The sequence below is a fragment of the Papio anubis genome, chromosome 12 (assembly GCF_008728515.1).
Source record: "Papio anubis isolate 15944 chromosome 12, Panubis1.0, whole genome shotgun sequence".
Lineage (NCBI taxonomy): Eukaryota > Metazoa > Chordata > Mammalia > Primates > Cercopithecidae > Papio > Papio anubis.
The window spans coordinates 19,483,532-19,499,055 of record NC_044987.1 but is presented as its reverse complement, the minus strand read 5'-3'; positions in this window follow the sequence as shown (position 1 = coordinate 19,499,055).

Genomic DNA, 15,524 nt, shown 5'->3' with positions numbered 1-15,524 from the left:
TAGCATGCCTGGGTTCTTCAGGGCCCTCTTCTGGATGGCAGATTGTTGACATCTCACTGTGTTCTCGTGTGGGGAAAAAAGGGTGAGAAAGCTCGCTGAGTTTCCCCTTTTTAATAATAGCACTAAATCCATGTTTGAGGGCTCCATCCTCATTCCACTCACTTTCCACAGGCCCCATCTCCCAACACCATCGCCTTGGAGGTTAGGATTTCAACATGAATTTGAGTGGAGTCGGGTAGACACACATACAATCCATAGCAGATACTGACTAAACAATTGTATGTTTAAACACAGAAAGGAAATCCATGCAACTGAGGAAGTATGTGAGGTTGAGTTATTGATGAGAGGGAAAAATAGACAAACATGGCAATTATTAATTCCAGGACACAACATGTTCTACAGAAGAGGGAGAGTGGATATAGTGTATCTCATGGTTGCTAACCATCACAGTAAAGTAAACACAAAACATCAATATAGGTGTTAGATGGGGAACCCTGGCCGAAGATAACCAAATCATCATTTTACACGTGGGGAATCAAGAGATTATGCCTGAAACAAAAAATTCAAGTAGCAATATGAGAAATGTGCTTAGCAACAGGGAGGTAAATGCCAGAAGAATCAGCCAAGAGACTTGAGTGTGGCTGTTTCAGGAGAGAGAGAAGTACAGTGGAGAAGAGCAGGGAGGACTTCAGTTTTTCATAATAAGCTTGGAGTTGCTGATTCTCTAAACTATGTGCATATAAAACACTGATAAAAAAAATAAGACTCTATAAACACAAACCTCGCACACACACAAAATGCATTTGCTTGTGTAGACATATGGATGTAAATGGATAGAGGGAGGTTTGAATGCTGCACCGAGGACAGTGGTTAACTCTGTTAACTGCAGGGCCTCTGGAGACCAGAGTGAGATGGCAGGTGAGGAGGAACTCGGCGACTCTCATGTTTGCTTTATTTACTCTTATATTGTTTTCATCTTAATGAAAATGCACTCATGGATGATTTGAGGCAAAAAGACACAATACGGAGAAGGGGAAATGACATTTTGAAGAAGTTAGCATTATCTGGGGCAGCTCCTTTTCTAACTGTGGATTGGAATGGGAGGCAGAGAAGGGAAAAGAAACAGGAAGGCTGCATGTAGATAGGAAAATGAGAGGAAAATGAGAGTCAGAGTCCTCCAGAGATGAAAGCCTGAAAGAGAAATTTCAACCCTGAACAAATACATGAAACTTCTGGGCTTTATAGAGGCATGTTATTTCTGAAGAAAGATTGATCCTCAGACTATGTCTTCGATAGAACCTAGACTCATTCCCTTACAATTGAATGCAACAGCTAAAGCCCACTGGCAAAGTGTGGCCTCCACATACCTTATACCCAGAATTTAGATTTGCATCCACCTATGGAATGAGATTTTTTAAAGCAAAGAAAGTGTCTTCCTAGGAATGGGCTGCATGATGCCAGTCTCCTGCCCTCTGGCCAGTCTCACAGATGGGCCACTCTGGCCAGCAGCCACCCAGCACTGCCCTGGAGCATTTACAGCCTACTCAGTCCTGGCAGGCACCCTCTGCCAGAGGCCCCTGGGAGTCATCATGTTGTAGGCCTTTACAGTAGAACATTGCTCTGCTGCAGGGGCAGCTGGCTGGTCCCAGGAGATCACCGGCAGATGTTACACCTCCCTCCCCACACTCACCAAGAGCAAGGGGAGGGAAGAGGCAAGGGAGTGTGTCTCCTATGGGATAGATGGTGGCCAAGCAGCAGGCCAACGGGTGACCAGAGAGGCAATGCCTTTAACAAAAAAATAAATAAATAAAAAATAAAAACAAAAAACCCACTTCTTGCACAGTGGTAGGTCAGAAAAGAATATACTTGTTTTTTCGCTTGGTGTGGGTTGTCTGAAGAAAGAAAGGCGCTGTGAAATCACAATACGTTGTTACCTATCTATGCATACATTAAGCCTTGCCTATTTCATTTATAGGCTCAATCAACACCAACTGAGACATAGTGTAATAATAGCTAACATTCACTGAATACTGAATTATATGTAATTGCCACACTTGTGCCCCACTCCATGCTAAGACTTCATATCTATTATCTCAGTTAATCAACACAAACTTATGTAGTAGGTACTATGATCATTTTAATTTTGTCAATGAGAAGATGGAACTTGGATTAAATAAGTAGCCCAAGATGACAACGAAATCTGAGCACTAGGATTGAACCATTTGTTACCAGCTCTTAAGCATCACGCTCTACTACCTCCCACAACATTAGAAGCAGATTTTGAGCTGGATGATCTATGACAATCAGGAAAAAGCTTAAATTTACTTTAGGCTGGGGTCTTTTCAAATGATTTTGGGGTTAGGACAATGAAGTTAAGGACAATGAAGGCTGTTGTAGGGGTAGAAAGGCAGCAGTTTGGTGATGACCCAGGCCCTCTGAACTTATATAAAAGGACTAATCCAGACTGTGCTCACTGGTGGAAAAGCAAATCCATTAGCTGCAGTGTGCCTCTCATTGGTTTAAAGCCCACACCAGCAAGAGCATGCAAGAAGCTTGTCTTCAGTCTCTGCTGCTGGGTGAGGTAGGGGCAGGCAGAAGCAATGTGTGGGAGAGATTGGAATGATGAGGACAGTGGGGTAGAACGGGGACTAGAGGGTCAGTCAGAGAAGGCTAACTCAACTGCCATAACCACTGAGGAGTTTTGAGCAGGGGAGATCATGATTAAAAAAATAATTATATAGCCACTGTAGGCAAAGTGGACTGGAACAAGGAAAGATGAGAATTAAGAAAGCAGTTCAAATGTCCAGGAAGACATTCTTCTAAACCCTAAAGGCCTCATGGCTATAAAAATCATGGAAATGATATTTCAAATGATCAAAACAACCTTGCAAACGAAAGAGACACTCAGCTTCCACCGCCTTCTAAGAGGTGCCCTCTGAACTGCCTCCCTGCTGGCCTCCTTCTCCATTCCTTCTGTCCTCCTACAGGAGAATTATCTGCTGACAGTGACCATGGTGGGGGCAAGAGGCCAAGCATGATTTCTTTTCCACAAGGACTGCTTTGCAATTGCCCAGTTCCAGCAATACATATTGCAGTGCTGTGTGAAGAGGAGTTTGCATTGAATCTGTTAGAAAGGGAACTCCAAAAACCTCTGTTGGAAATGACAGCTCTTGACAAGATGAAAGGAGGTGTCTTGCTCAGATCTTCACTTAAAACAATCTGGAGTTCCATTAGTATTCATTGAGGAGCCGCAGCACAGAACAAGTACAAGCTCCATGAATAAAATTAAAACTGCTATTGACTCTCAGCACAGTGGAGGGTGGGAGGGGAGCTGGCCAGACTTCCACAGCCTTGATTCTCAGTGGCCAGACATGATCCATCGAAAGCATTGTGTATACATTTTAAGCTGGTATCAACAACTGCCCCACCACTGTGCCTTTAAGCCTGTCCACACCCACTTTCCAATTTCCAGGGATGAAGTCAGACAGAGGCACCCCCTTCATTATTCCTAACAAGCATCCCAGATGGACACCATCCTGGTTCTGCCTTAATCTGGCTCCTGACCTTGGCTCCATGCCATGCTATAATTCTTACCTTGACCTTTGGGCTTTCTGTCTCACTAATTCTGATACTTATCTCTTCTTCAGGGTGTTTGATTTATAAATTTCCCCCATCTGAACTCTGAAATTGGGAGTTTGAATCTACTCCAGACCACAGAATACCCTGACCTGGTCTTCCCATTGATGTGCAAACCTCAGCTCTGATCCACTCTGCTTGGACTACCTTAAACTGAGGATTTATGCAAGTGGGGAGTAGGGGTAGAGCCACCTTGCAAAATTGCCTCTTGCAAAACCTACCAGGCTAGTTCTGATCGTAGTCCTCATTTCCCTGCCCCAGCCACAGGTATACAACATCCACCTAAGAGGGACAAGGAAGAAAGAGGAAAAGTCTCCTAGAAGGTGAAATGATCTCAGGAAAAAGAGTTGAAAAAATCCCACTTGCCTTTTCTTGGCTCCTTTTTGTCATTCCTCCAGGGTTAGTGTGACCTGGCTCTTTGGAGGTCTGATATGTCCTCAGCACTTATTTGCAAGGTCATGTTAGCCCCTAATTGTGCTTGCAGCTGCAGCTAAAGGCTCCAGAAGGTCCTCTGTTCCAGAAAGCATCTCCGTCTGTCACTGCTGTCCGTATGTTTTCCATTTTCTGGAACCGCCCGAGCAGCTGTCTTCAATGAGCCACATACAGGATTCCTGCTGCAGAGAATCAGAGCCAAGCAGGGCATCTCTGAGCGCAGTGTCCAGCACCACGACAGGGCCTATGTCCTGTGAGGGTCAGGGCATGGGAGAAAGTAAGCTGGCATCTTACCAGATGGCCCTCATCAAAGGCACCATATTTCCAGTCCCTCTTTATACAGTTTTTCAAGTTCATTTTATGACAAAGAACACAAATTACTCTCTCAGCAATGTTTGAGACTCCAGAAAATGCTATTTTAGGCCCACTTCCCCTGATAAACTCCTTCTCCTCCTACATCCACATCCTGGTTTTTGTCCCCATCCTCTGCTTCATGCCCACCCTGAGCTTAGCACTCCTTTCTCCCCTTCTTTGTCCGTTTAAGGTCCTGCTTTACGATACAGTCTTCTCTGACTTTGAACAAAATAACCGGTTAGACTTTGACAATGGCTGTGCCTTTTGGATGGATATATCTGTGACTTCTGGTCACCCTGAGGCTGAAGCCCTTTGCAATGGAATGATGGGAACCCTCTCACATTTAAGGCCTGGAAGTATTGGGACTGGGACTTAGGAGCTCTGGATAGCTACTGTCTGTACACAGTGAGTCTCACTGTGAATTTTTCCATTGTCTGTAGTTTAGGCATGAAAAGGAGGGAACTGGAGCTGGTTTCAAAGGAGAAACTAACTCTTTTCCTTATCATTGCTGGGTTACCTTCAGATGCCACTAAACTCCTGCAAAATGATTCGGATCTAATATGGTGCCTCCCTTACTTAGCTGCATTTAACAAGATCACTTCAATATCCCATCACCTTCCAGAAGATGCTACCAGAAGACCCAGCTAGAAAAGTTGGGTAACTATCACTTTGGTGATACAGGTGAAGACTTTGGTGATATCAAACCAGTCATAAGGGCCAGGAGGATGTCCATATCTACACTTAGAGAGGCTCTGGAGCTAGTTCAAATCTTTCCACTGCCACGAAGCTTTTCTGAACAACTCACAGTGAACGGATCTCTCTCTCTCTCCTCTGATGAGTGGCATAAGTACTTTCTTAACCTGTGTTTATCCCTACAATTCCAAATAACCATAGCAGGCCAGGTACCTCATGCCTGTAATCCCAGCACTTTGGGAGACTGATGCAGGTAGACTGCTTGAACCCAGGAGTTTGGGACCAGCCGGGACAACATGGCAAAACGCTGTTTGTACAAAAAATACAAAAATCAGCAGGGCATGGTGACATGTGCCTGTGGCCCCAGCTCTTGGGAGACTGAGGTTGGTGAATCGCTTGAGACGGGCAGGAGGAGGCTGCAGTGAGCTGAGATTTTGCCACTGCACTCCAACCTGGGTGACAGAGCCAGACCCTGTCTCAAAAATAAAATAAAATAACCGTAGCAAATACTTCTATGGTGCTTACTATGTGCCATGCATGGCAATAAGCACTTTATAGATACTATTAACCCATTTAATCCTACAACAACTCTTTGAAGTAGGGTCTATTAATATTATCCTTATTTTTTTAGATAAAGAAACTGGGCACAGAGAGGTAAAGTAACTTACCTTGAGAAACAGCACTAGTAAGTGGTGGTGCCTGAATTTGAAGCTGGAAGTCTGGCTCTAAAACTCAGGTCTCATAAGCCCCAGAATCAAATTATTTCTGTGACAACCTGCCTTAGTCCATTTTTCATGTGGCTGCTTCATTGTTGGTCATTTTTGGTCCCTGCACTTTATCTTTAAATTATGTCCTGTGATACTTAAAGGCCAATACCATGTTTAATACATCTTTGGATTTATCACAATATTAGCACAGTTATATATAGACTTGCATATATAATTGCTTAATAAGTGACTACTGACTAACATGGTGAACAAAAAAAAGAGATTAACCAATTTCAATCTTTTCTATAACTTATTTTGCCTCCTAAGAATCCCTCCAAGAATATACTTTACTCCCCCGGGAGAGGTTATTTTAAAAACTAAATAACTAAGCACTTAAGAAAAATTCATCCCTCCTGATGAACTGATGTTCATGCTGTTTGCCTTTTTATTTATGCTGCCAAGAAGCTCAAGGCTATGTTTTTTTTTCTGTAGAAGACTTGCTATACTTAGTTTAAATATTCTGGTACAATTATAGTCCCTCTTTATTATTCGACCCCCAATAAATAAATCCTTATATGAATAGCTTTAAGAATCTTTTATCTATGTATTTTATTGTAAGCGACCTCACTTTCTTTTTGGAGGTCTGATGGTAGACAAGAGTAGGTATGCCTCAGTGTCCTCATCTATAAAATGGAATAACAACAGTCCTTCCATAGCAAGATTAGTGTCAGGATTAAACAAACTGAAGCATGCAAAAAACCTTGAGAAAGAGCCTGATATACAATAAACATTCAAATGTTGAGGAAGACGAGGAGGAAGAGGAAGAATCAGAATATTCTTCTAGGTTTCTATAGAACATTTATGCGCATGTGTATTGAAAATAACTTATATTTCTAGGGCAGGACTCTTCCCTGAATTCCAGACTTGTATATCCAAATACCTACTTATTGCCTCCGTTTTTATATCTGATAGACCCCTCAAACATGTCAAAAACAAAGCTGTTTATGTTACTATCCTAAATCTTTCCCTCCTGTAATCTTTCCCATTTCAGGCAACTTCCAGTTAGTTACACCAAGAAACTTAAAATCATCTTTAATTCTTCGTTCTCTCATACCTCAAATCCAATCTATCGGGAAATTATTTGGCTCTACCTTTGAAACAGACCAAAAATCCAACCACCTCTGCCTTGTCCTCCTGTCACCCAGTTCAAAGACACCTGCATTATTGCAGTGGCTTCCTGGTGGGCCCTGCCTCTCCACCCTCAGCACTCTTCCAGTCCATTTTCAAAGCAGCACCCAGACTGGTCTTGTCCAAATATAACTCATCTTCGCATTTCACTTTCAAAAGCCAAAAATCTTTGCCATGACCTCCAAGGCCCTAACTGACTTGGCCCACAGGTTTCCTCAGGACCCTGAATCCTAACACCCACCCCACCCTGACTCCTTCCCTGACACCCACCCCACCACCCTTTCTGGGAAAAGTTAGGCATCTGTTCACCTAACAGTCTTTCTCGCATCCCCTCTCCCCAGAGTCCTCAAGGCTCTCCCTTGCCTTCTTCATGTCTCAAATGTCACCTTGTCTGCCAGCCTATCCAAAATTGCAGCCTCACACGCCCACCTGTACCCCATCAGCTCCCCTACTTTGATTATTTTCTGAATAGCACTTAGCGCCATCTAACATGCTCTATGGAGATGACACTCTTACAGATCAAGAGCATAGCCTCTAGAGCCAGATTCCCTAGGCTGGGTCCCAACTCCATGATCACTGTGTGATGCTGTGCAACTTCTCCTTTCTGTGCCTCGGTTTTCTCATGTTTAAAGCGGGGTTGTCGTGACAATTAAATGAGTTGGTATATGTGTATAACCTAGAACAATGCCTGGCATAAAGTAAGCACTCTATAAGTGTTAGCTACAGGTTATTTTGCTTATTATATTATCTCCCACTAGGATACAAATTTCCCTATGGAAGGAAGTGTGTGTGTTTTGTTCACTGGGTCTATTACCAGTACCAGGGAAGATGCCTGGCACTTCTTAGGTGCTCAATACATGTTTGTCAAATTCATAAACCTAGAGCCTGGGAGAAAGGTCAAATACAGAGTCAGCAGTCCTGTTCTTAGACATGCTGCTTGAAGCTTTAAAAGTGACCAAACAGGATATAGAGGAAGAAGCCAGACTGCAAAGAGAAATTGATTTCAGAATTTCTTCTCAGTATCAATAGTTATAAGACAAGTAGAGGAAGAATCAACAAATAAGGCCAAGAAATGCCCAGATGGCGAGCCTGGGGAAGAACCAAGATAGTGTTTTATTATAAAACTCCAGGGAAAGCCAGGCATGGTGACTTATGCCTGTAATCCCAGCACTTTGGGAGGTGGAGGTGGAAGGGTCACTGGAGCCCAGGAGTTTGAGACCAGCTTGGGTAACATAGTGAGATTCTGTCTCTGCAAAAAAATTTTTAAAAATTTAGTTGGGCATGGTGGCATGTGCCTGTAGTCCTAGCTACTCAAGAGGCTGATGCGGGAGGATTGCTTGAACCTGGAAGGTTGAGACTGCAGTAAGCTGTGGTCATACCACTGCACTCCAGCCTGGGTAACAGAGAAAGATCTTATCTCACAAAATAAAAAGAAAAGAAAAGAAAAAATCCAGGGAAAAGAAAACTTTAAGACACATGAGTGGGCAGTACCAAGAAATGGAGTGGGTTGAGGCTCTGGTAGGACCACTATATTGGGCAAATGAAAGAGCACTGGTCACTTTCAAAAGAGCAAATTTAGTAGCAAGGTAGGAAGTGAGCCAAGACCAATGGCCAATTAAGAAGTGGAAGCAGCAACTATTGATTTCTCTTGAAGTTAAGCATTAAAAACAAATGGAAACAAACAGAAAAAGAAAAGACAGGAATCAAAACATAACTCTTCTAATTTCACTCATAACAGAAGCCAAAGTCTTTACTATGACTCTTCAAACTAAATATTGTTATACTTACTATTTATATATAATAACATACTTATTGATTGCTACTTACGTATTGTGTTTTTATGTGTAGAAATTCCCCCATCACCAGCCCTGGTCTCTCATTTTATATTGTGAGATTTTTTTTTTTTTTTTTAGAACGAGTGCAATTTGGGTATCTGTATGCATAACTGGTTCCCAAAAAAGATTAGGGCACTACGTTAGTAAGCTCTCATTTCTTTTTCCCCCTCATAGAACTCAAATCCTCTTTGTGGACTGAACCCATTCAATGAATGTGTCCAGATGGAAAAAAATTTAAGTGATGCGTCCTAAATTAGAGTCTTGAGAGAGGCCTCCCCACCCAACCTCCACAGGAACGAAATGATTTTCTAAATTCTTTCAAGGCAACCAAAACAAGTAGGACTATAGCTATAGTTCACCTTTTTTTCATTTTCTGCCTGGTGCTGTTATAGTAGCAACAGGGTTAAGAAGCAAATGTCTCTTACCAACAAGCACTAAGCGGCCCTGCGAAGCAGAGGCCTCTTGGGCTACCTTTAATGGGCTCCAGACACATGGGGGAATACAGAAGCCAAACCCTGGAGGGCTCTGGCCCGCACAGAGGCCAGAGGAGTGTGCCAGCTCCCCAGAGTTGTGCTCCGGAGTTAAATCCATAACACTCACGGCCAGGTTGTAAATTTCAGGCCATAGTTCATTAACTCCAGAAATTCAAAACAATACCCCCTGCTCGCCCAGTCAATGCAGCTGAGAGTTTTCCCGGCATGTGATGATCCATCAACAATTGGATTCCAATATCTTTTGCTTCATTAATAGAGTCACACAAGCCCCTCCTATGGCGCTGGGTAAGATTTCTGCCTACACGTCTGCTTGGCAGAGCTGCATTTATGCTGGGCTGCGTTTTGAGCCGCAAACTACAGGCAGACCCAGGTGCCCCTGTTTCTGACCTCTCCCAGTCCAACATCTCCAGTTTGACCAAAGTTAGCATCAAAATGCCTTCCACATGCTTGTTTAACTTTAATGAGATGGCTCCAGTGCCGATGGAAGGCAGTGCATAGCTTAGAAAACCTTAGGCAGTTTTGAGAATCCATATTTTCCCTTAAAATTCATACCTGTAGCTTAGTTCACTTTTAATTCAACTGTTTTCTATAGTCTAAGACGCAAGTCTCTCCCGACTTACTGGGCCCCTCAGAAGTCACCTCCCCTCCACATGTGGACCAAGCATTTGTCACCCCCCATAAAAGGGCTAGGACAAATTAGCCCTATGCCAAAGGTTGATCACAGGAGCCACAGCCAAGACACAGTCCTGGACTTAGAGTTGTTAGGTTAGGCGGCTCCTGAGCAGCCCAAAGCATGATGAGCCAGAAGTATGGGCATAATCCACCTTCCAGGAAACAGTGGTGACTGCCAGAACTAAAAACCGAAATCTAGCACTAAGTCCAAGGACAAGGTTGGAGTTGGAAAGAAGGCAAAACCAAAGTCAGGAGCCAGAGTGTCCAAGGCAGAGAAGAGCGAGGGCAGCAGTGAAGGCAGTGGACTCTAGGATATTTGCTATAAACATTGCTCGGGGCACAGGTCAGTCCAGCTATGGGCACAGGGTGGAGGCAGGCAGAATCAGGAAGCTGCCACCTTCCCTCACTCTAAAACCTCCTTCTTCCACCACCTGAACGCAGTTGAAACAATAAAGGTCTGCAATACAAACAGGAGGGCACCACTGTCACCATTTTCAAAAGCTTTGTGAAATTCAAACGAGGCTTTTTTTCCTTAGCAACTCTCCCCACTGGGAATTCTTTTTTGTTGTTCTTGCAGCTCCCAAAGTCTCTTGCTTTCTAAGCCACTGAAACAACATATATCGTAGACTCCATAAACCTCCATTGCTCATAAGCAGTAGTAACATTGTCTGCCTCCTGTTAATAAATTGTTCCTCTCTTTGCACAGCAGAGAAAAGATGAAGATGAAATTGGGGGGAATTATTTCCCAAGTATTGTTTTGCTAACAATAGCAATCCCTGCTCCTGAGTACTCTATTTTGCTTAATATGTTCTTTCTGCAAAGTGGTAAAATGTGACAGAGTAATAACCCAAAAAGCAGCATGAAGGGCCTGATTCCCCAAAGTGTCCACTGAGAAAACATACAAGTGTTTCCATCAAGAAGAAATTGTGTGTATTGAGAGAAGGTAAGTGCACAAAATAAGGGTCTACATTAAGTGGGGTCCAGGCATCAAGGATTAAATGTTTGGATTCTTTGCTTCACAATAGAAGCATTTGCAGGAAGAATGGGTCTCCATTTCTTTCCTTAATGGGGATATCATGCACACTTGGCGAGTGCATGTCTTCTTCAGGATAAAAGAAAAATTGGCTGGTTTAAACATAAAAAAGCACCTGGCCAACAAAAACAGCAATAATGCTGAGCAAAATTAGAATAGATTTCAAAGACAGTGGGCCTTGGAGTGAGGTATTAGGGAGAACTTTCAGATATCATATGTATGAACTTCTGAGACACACGGCCGATGGGAATTTTGGAGATGGACTTAGAAAAGTGACCTTTCCAAGGTAGCTCAAATATGTGCTTGCATCAGACTGGAAAAATGCACTAAATCTTCAAATCTATGTACTCTGAAAAGTGCTTTCTTCTCTCAACTCCTTGTTGTTCCTCATTTTCTAGTTCCTGCTTCTCCTACACATACCTTTGTACCACATCGTGTCCTGGCATCACTTTAGCTAGGTGGGGGAAATGTTGGTAGAGGCGGGATTCAGAGAGGTGCAGCTGCACACTAAAGTGGTCAGAGGATGATCTGCCAGGGGACAAGGTCAGGAAACCAGTCTGAAGAGGCAAAAATCACAAGCAGAAAGACGGAAGTATGCTCACATTATAAGTGATGAAGGCTGCAGGTTTGAGGCAGACACAGAATGGAATGCAAAGGTTCAGATTGGGTCAGGAAGTCAGGGCTCAGAAAGAACCTCTGTGCCAGGCAGGGCTGCAACATATGGTCATGCTGTGTCCTCTACACAGGGGCCTTCATGCACTAATAGCCCCGATTCTTCACCTCTTCACCTGTGACTCTGCAGTTCTTCTCACCAAAGAGGCAAATCCTATTTCCCTGCTCACTGACTTTGTGTTTGGCCATGCGGTACGCTCCAGCCAGAGGGATGTTAGCCAACATAATGTCTACAGGCTCCCAAAGCACCTGGGCTTGCTCTCTGCACCTCAGCCATTGTCTTGAATAGAATAGGCACAGACTAGTCCCATAGGACTAGTCCACAGAAAGGAAATGAAAGACATATGGAACAGAGGTGAACTGCCCCAGCTGCATCTTGCTAAATCACCCAAACCCCAACTACCCCAGTCATGCCAGTGAGCCACGTGCAATCAGCAGAACTGCCAGATGAGCTCAGCCAACCCTCAGCTAGCCATCAGATCAGCAAGAAGAGAAGGTTTCGCTGGGCGCGGTGGCTCAGGCCTGGAATCCTAGCACTTTGGGAGGCTGAGGCAGGCGGATCACCTGAGGTCAGGAGTTCACCACCATGGTGAAACTCCGTCTGTATTAAAAATACAAAAATTAGCCAGGTGTGGTGGTGCACACCTGTAATTCCAGTTACTCAAGAGGCTGAGGTAGGAGAATCGCTTGAACCTGGGAGGCAGAGGTTGCAGTGAGCAGAGATTGTGTTCCTGCACTCCAGTCTGGGTGACAGAGTGAGGCTCTGTTTCAGGGAAAAAGAAAAAAGAATAGAAGGTTTCTGTTTTATGCCAGTGACTTTTGGGGCAGTCTGTTACACAACATTTTGTGGCAATAGCGAACTAATAATGGGTAACCGGCAAAGGAGAGTGAAGGGGTTGAAATCCAGCCTGCGTTGTGCTGTACCACCTGACCTGGAGTTGTGTCCCACTGAGTAAAGGATTCTATTTTCTAATTCCTACAAAGGCACCATGTGGGCTAGTGTAAACCCTTTAAAATCAGAGGTATCCATTCCCCTATCTCTCTCTCTCATCCATTTAGGAAGTCTAAATGTCTCTTCCTAGTTTACCTTGGCCTGCTCAATTGACCTGAAATCCATACTGCACCTTCCCAGCCCCATGTTTGTTCGTACTCTAGATTCTTTTATAGCCTCCTCCTTTGAAAGCTTTTTCTGTGTCAGTCTCCAGCCCTGACCAGCCCCACCCTTCACCTTCTATTCCTGTCTCTATGCTCAAGACCAGTGGCACAGTCAGATAAAGCATCATGTTGAATGAGTCCCCAATCAATCACACTCCCCAAGCTCACCAAGGCCATCACAGGGCTGAGCAAACTTTGCGCCTATCCTGGGTTGATTCCCTGCTGCATTGCTCAGGTTCCTTTACCAATAGGCATGGACCAATCACCTTCTATGGGCAAAACGGGGTGCAGATACCAGGCAGGTGAAATGCCTTCAAAGCTCCTCTTACCACCTGGGAAGAGAGGTAAGACAACTATGTGGAATACTGACCAGAAAGTGGTTAGTATCTATAGCAGTCAAGGTTCTCCAGAGAAACAGAACCAGGGATGGATGGATGGATGGATGGATGGATGGATGGAGAGAGATGGATGGATGGATGATGGATGGATGGATGGATGGAGAGATGGATGGATGGAGGATGGATGGATGGATGGATGGATGGAGATGGGAGGGATGGATGGATGGATGGATGGAGGGATGGATGGAGATGGATGGATGGATGGATGGATGGATGGATGGATGGATGGATGGATGGATGGATGGATGGAGAGATGGATGGATGGATGGATGGATGGATGGATGGATGGATGGATGGATTCTAACTTAATTTAATCTTAATCTTTAATTTAATCTTACACACTTTAATTCTAACTTTAATTTAACTTAATTTTATTACAATTCTAATCTTAATCACTAATTCTAATCTTTATGACCCTCCTAATCTTAATCTTACACTTAATTCACCTTTAATCTTTAATCTTACGACCCCATTATTACCTTAATCTTTAATTTAATTAATCTTTAATTTGATCTTAATTTATCTAATCTTAATACACTTCTAATCTTAATTTAATCTCTAATCTTATTACACTCCTTAATCTTGCACTTTTAATCTTAATTTAATCTTTCAATCTCTAATTCTAATCTCTATTTTAATCTTTAATCTTTAATTCTTAATTTTAATCTTTTTAGTTGGCTATCTTTAATTCTACTTTAATCTTAACTTACATAATTTTAATCTTTAATTTTAATCTTATTAATCTTTGACTCCTAGGGACCTTATTACTATTTACACTTTAATTTAATTTAATTAATATTAACTTTAATGACCGCATCTTTAATTCTATTTTAATCTTATCTTAATCTTTAATCTTATTACACTTTAATCTTTAATCTTTAATTTTACTTTATCTGATGGGACGGGGACGGCGGAGGATGGATGGATGGAGACGGAGAGCATTTGATGGATGATGGATGGGAGAGATGGATGGATGGATGACGGACACGGATGGATGGATGGGATGGAGAGATGGATGGATGGATGGATGGAGAGATGGATGGATGGAGGGATGGAGATGGATGGATGGATGGATGGATGGATGGAGGGATGGATGGATGGATGGAGATGATGGATGGATGGATGGAGAGATGGATGGATGGATGGATGGAGATGGATGGATGGATGGATGGATGGATGGATGGATGGATGGAATGGAAATGGAAGCCAAAGAAAGCCACATGGAAGGAGAGCCAGGAAAGGACCGGACTTCCGAAGGCTCGAGAAATCCAGGGTAGCCACCGGTGTGGGTCCTGAGTCCAGTTCCAATGACTGAGGGCAGGAGAAGATGAGTGTTCCAGGTAAAAGAAGAGATGCGGAATTCGCCATCTCCGCCTTTGTAATCTGTCAGTTCCCTCAATACATTGGATGGCGCCCAGCCACACTGGGGAGGGTGACTTTTCTTCATGCTACCAATTTAAATGTGAATCTCTTCTGGAGACACCCTCACAGACACACCCAAAAATCATGCTTTACCCGCTGCCTGGTCATGCCTTCACCCAGTCAAGTTGACACATGAAATTAACCATCACGGTGTCATCACTGAGCTACAGATAAAGTGCTGTCAGTGTTCAGGGGAGTTTACTTTTAGCTGAGGATCTCAGGGGAGGTTTCAAGGAAGAGGTGACTTTGAATTCACTCTTGGTGCAGGGAAAGAGAGAATGGGGAGGGAGAAGTTCTTCGGGCAGAAGCAGCAGCAGGAGAAAAGACAGGGAAGCCTCCCTGAAAGCTATGAAATCACCTTACAACCACGGGAACTATTTGGCATGGGTCCATATGCAATGTTGGCACGTGGGGATGGGGAATCTCCTTCCGAACACCTAATTTGTCAACACCCTGGGCTCAAAGGAGAAAAACAGAAGCCAGAGAAGCCCGAGTCTCTTGCAGCCGAGTGGCTGCTGCGACTCAGGCACGGCCTGTGTAAATAGCGCTGGATGGGGTTGCAGCTAATAGGGTTATTAATACCTGTCACATCCCAGGATGGCAGAATAATGTGGAGGTTTTCTACTACAGATTAAAACCAACCAACAGGGAATTTTCTGAGTCTAGCAGTCACAGCTTTCTCTTCAGACAACTTTTCCTCCAGCCATGCAGACGGGGGTAAGTAATTGTCCCAGGGAAAGGTTTGTCACCATGGTAAATGCAAAAGCAGGAACAAACCTGCCTCACTTAGCCTCAGGCAAGAACATGGGTATTTGAAATTCACAGATAATCCC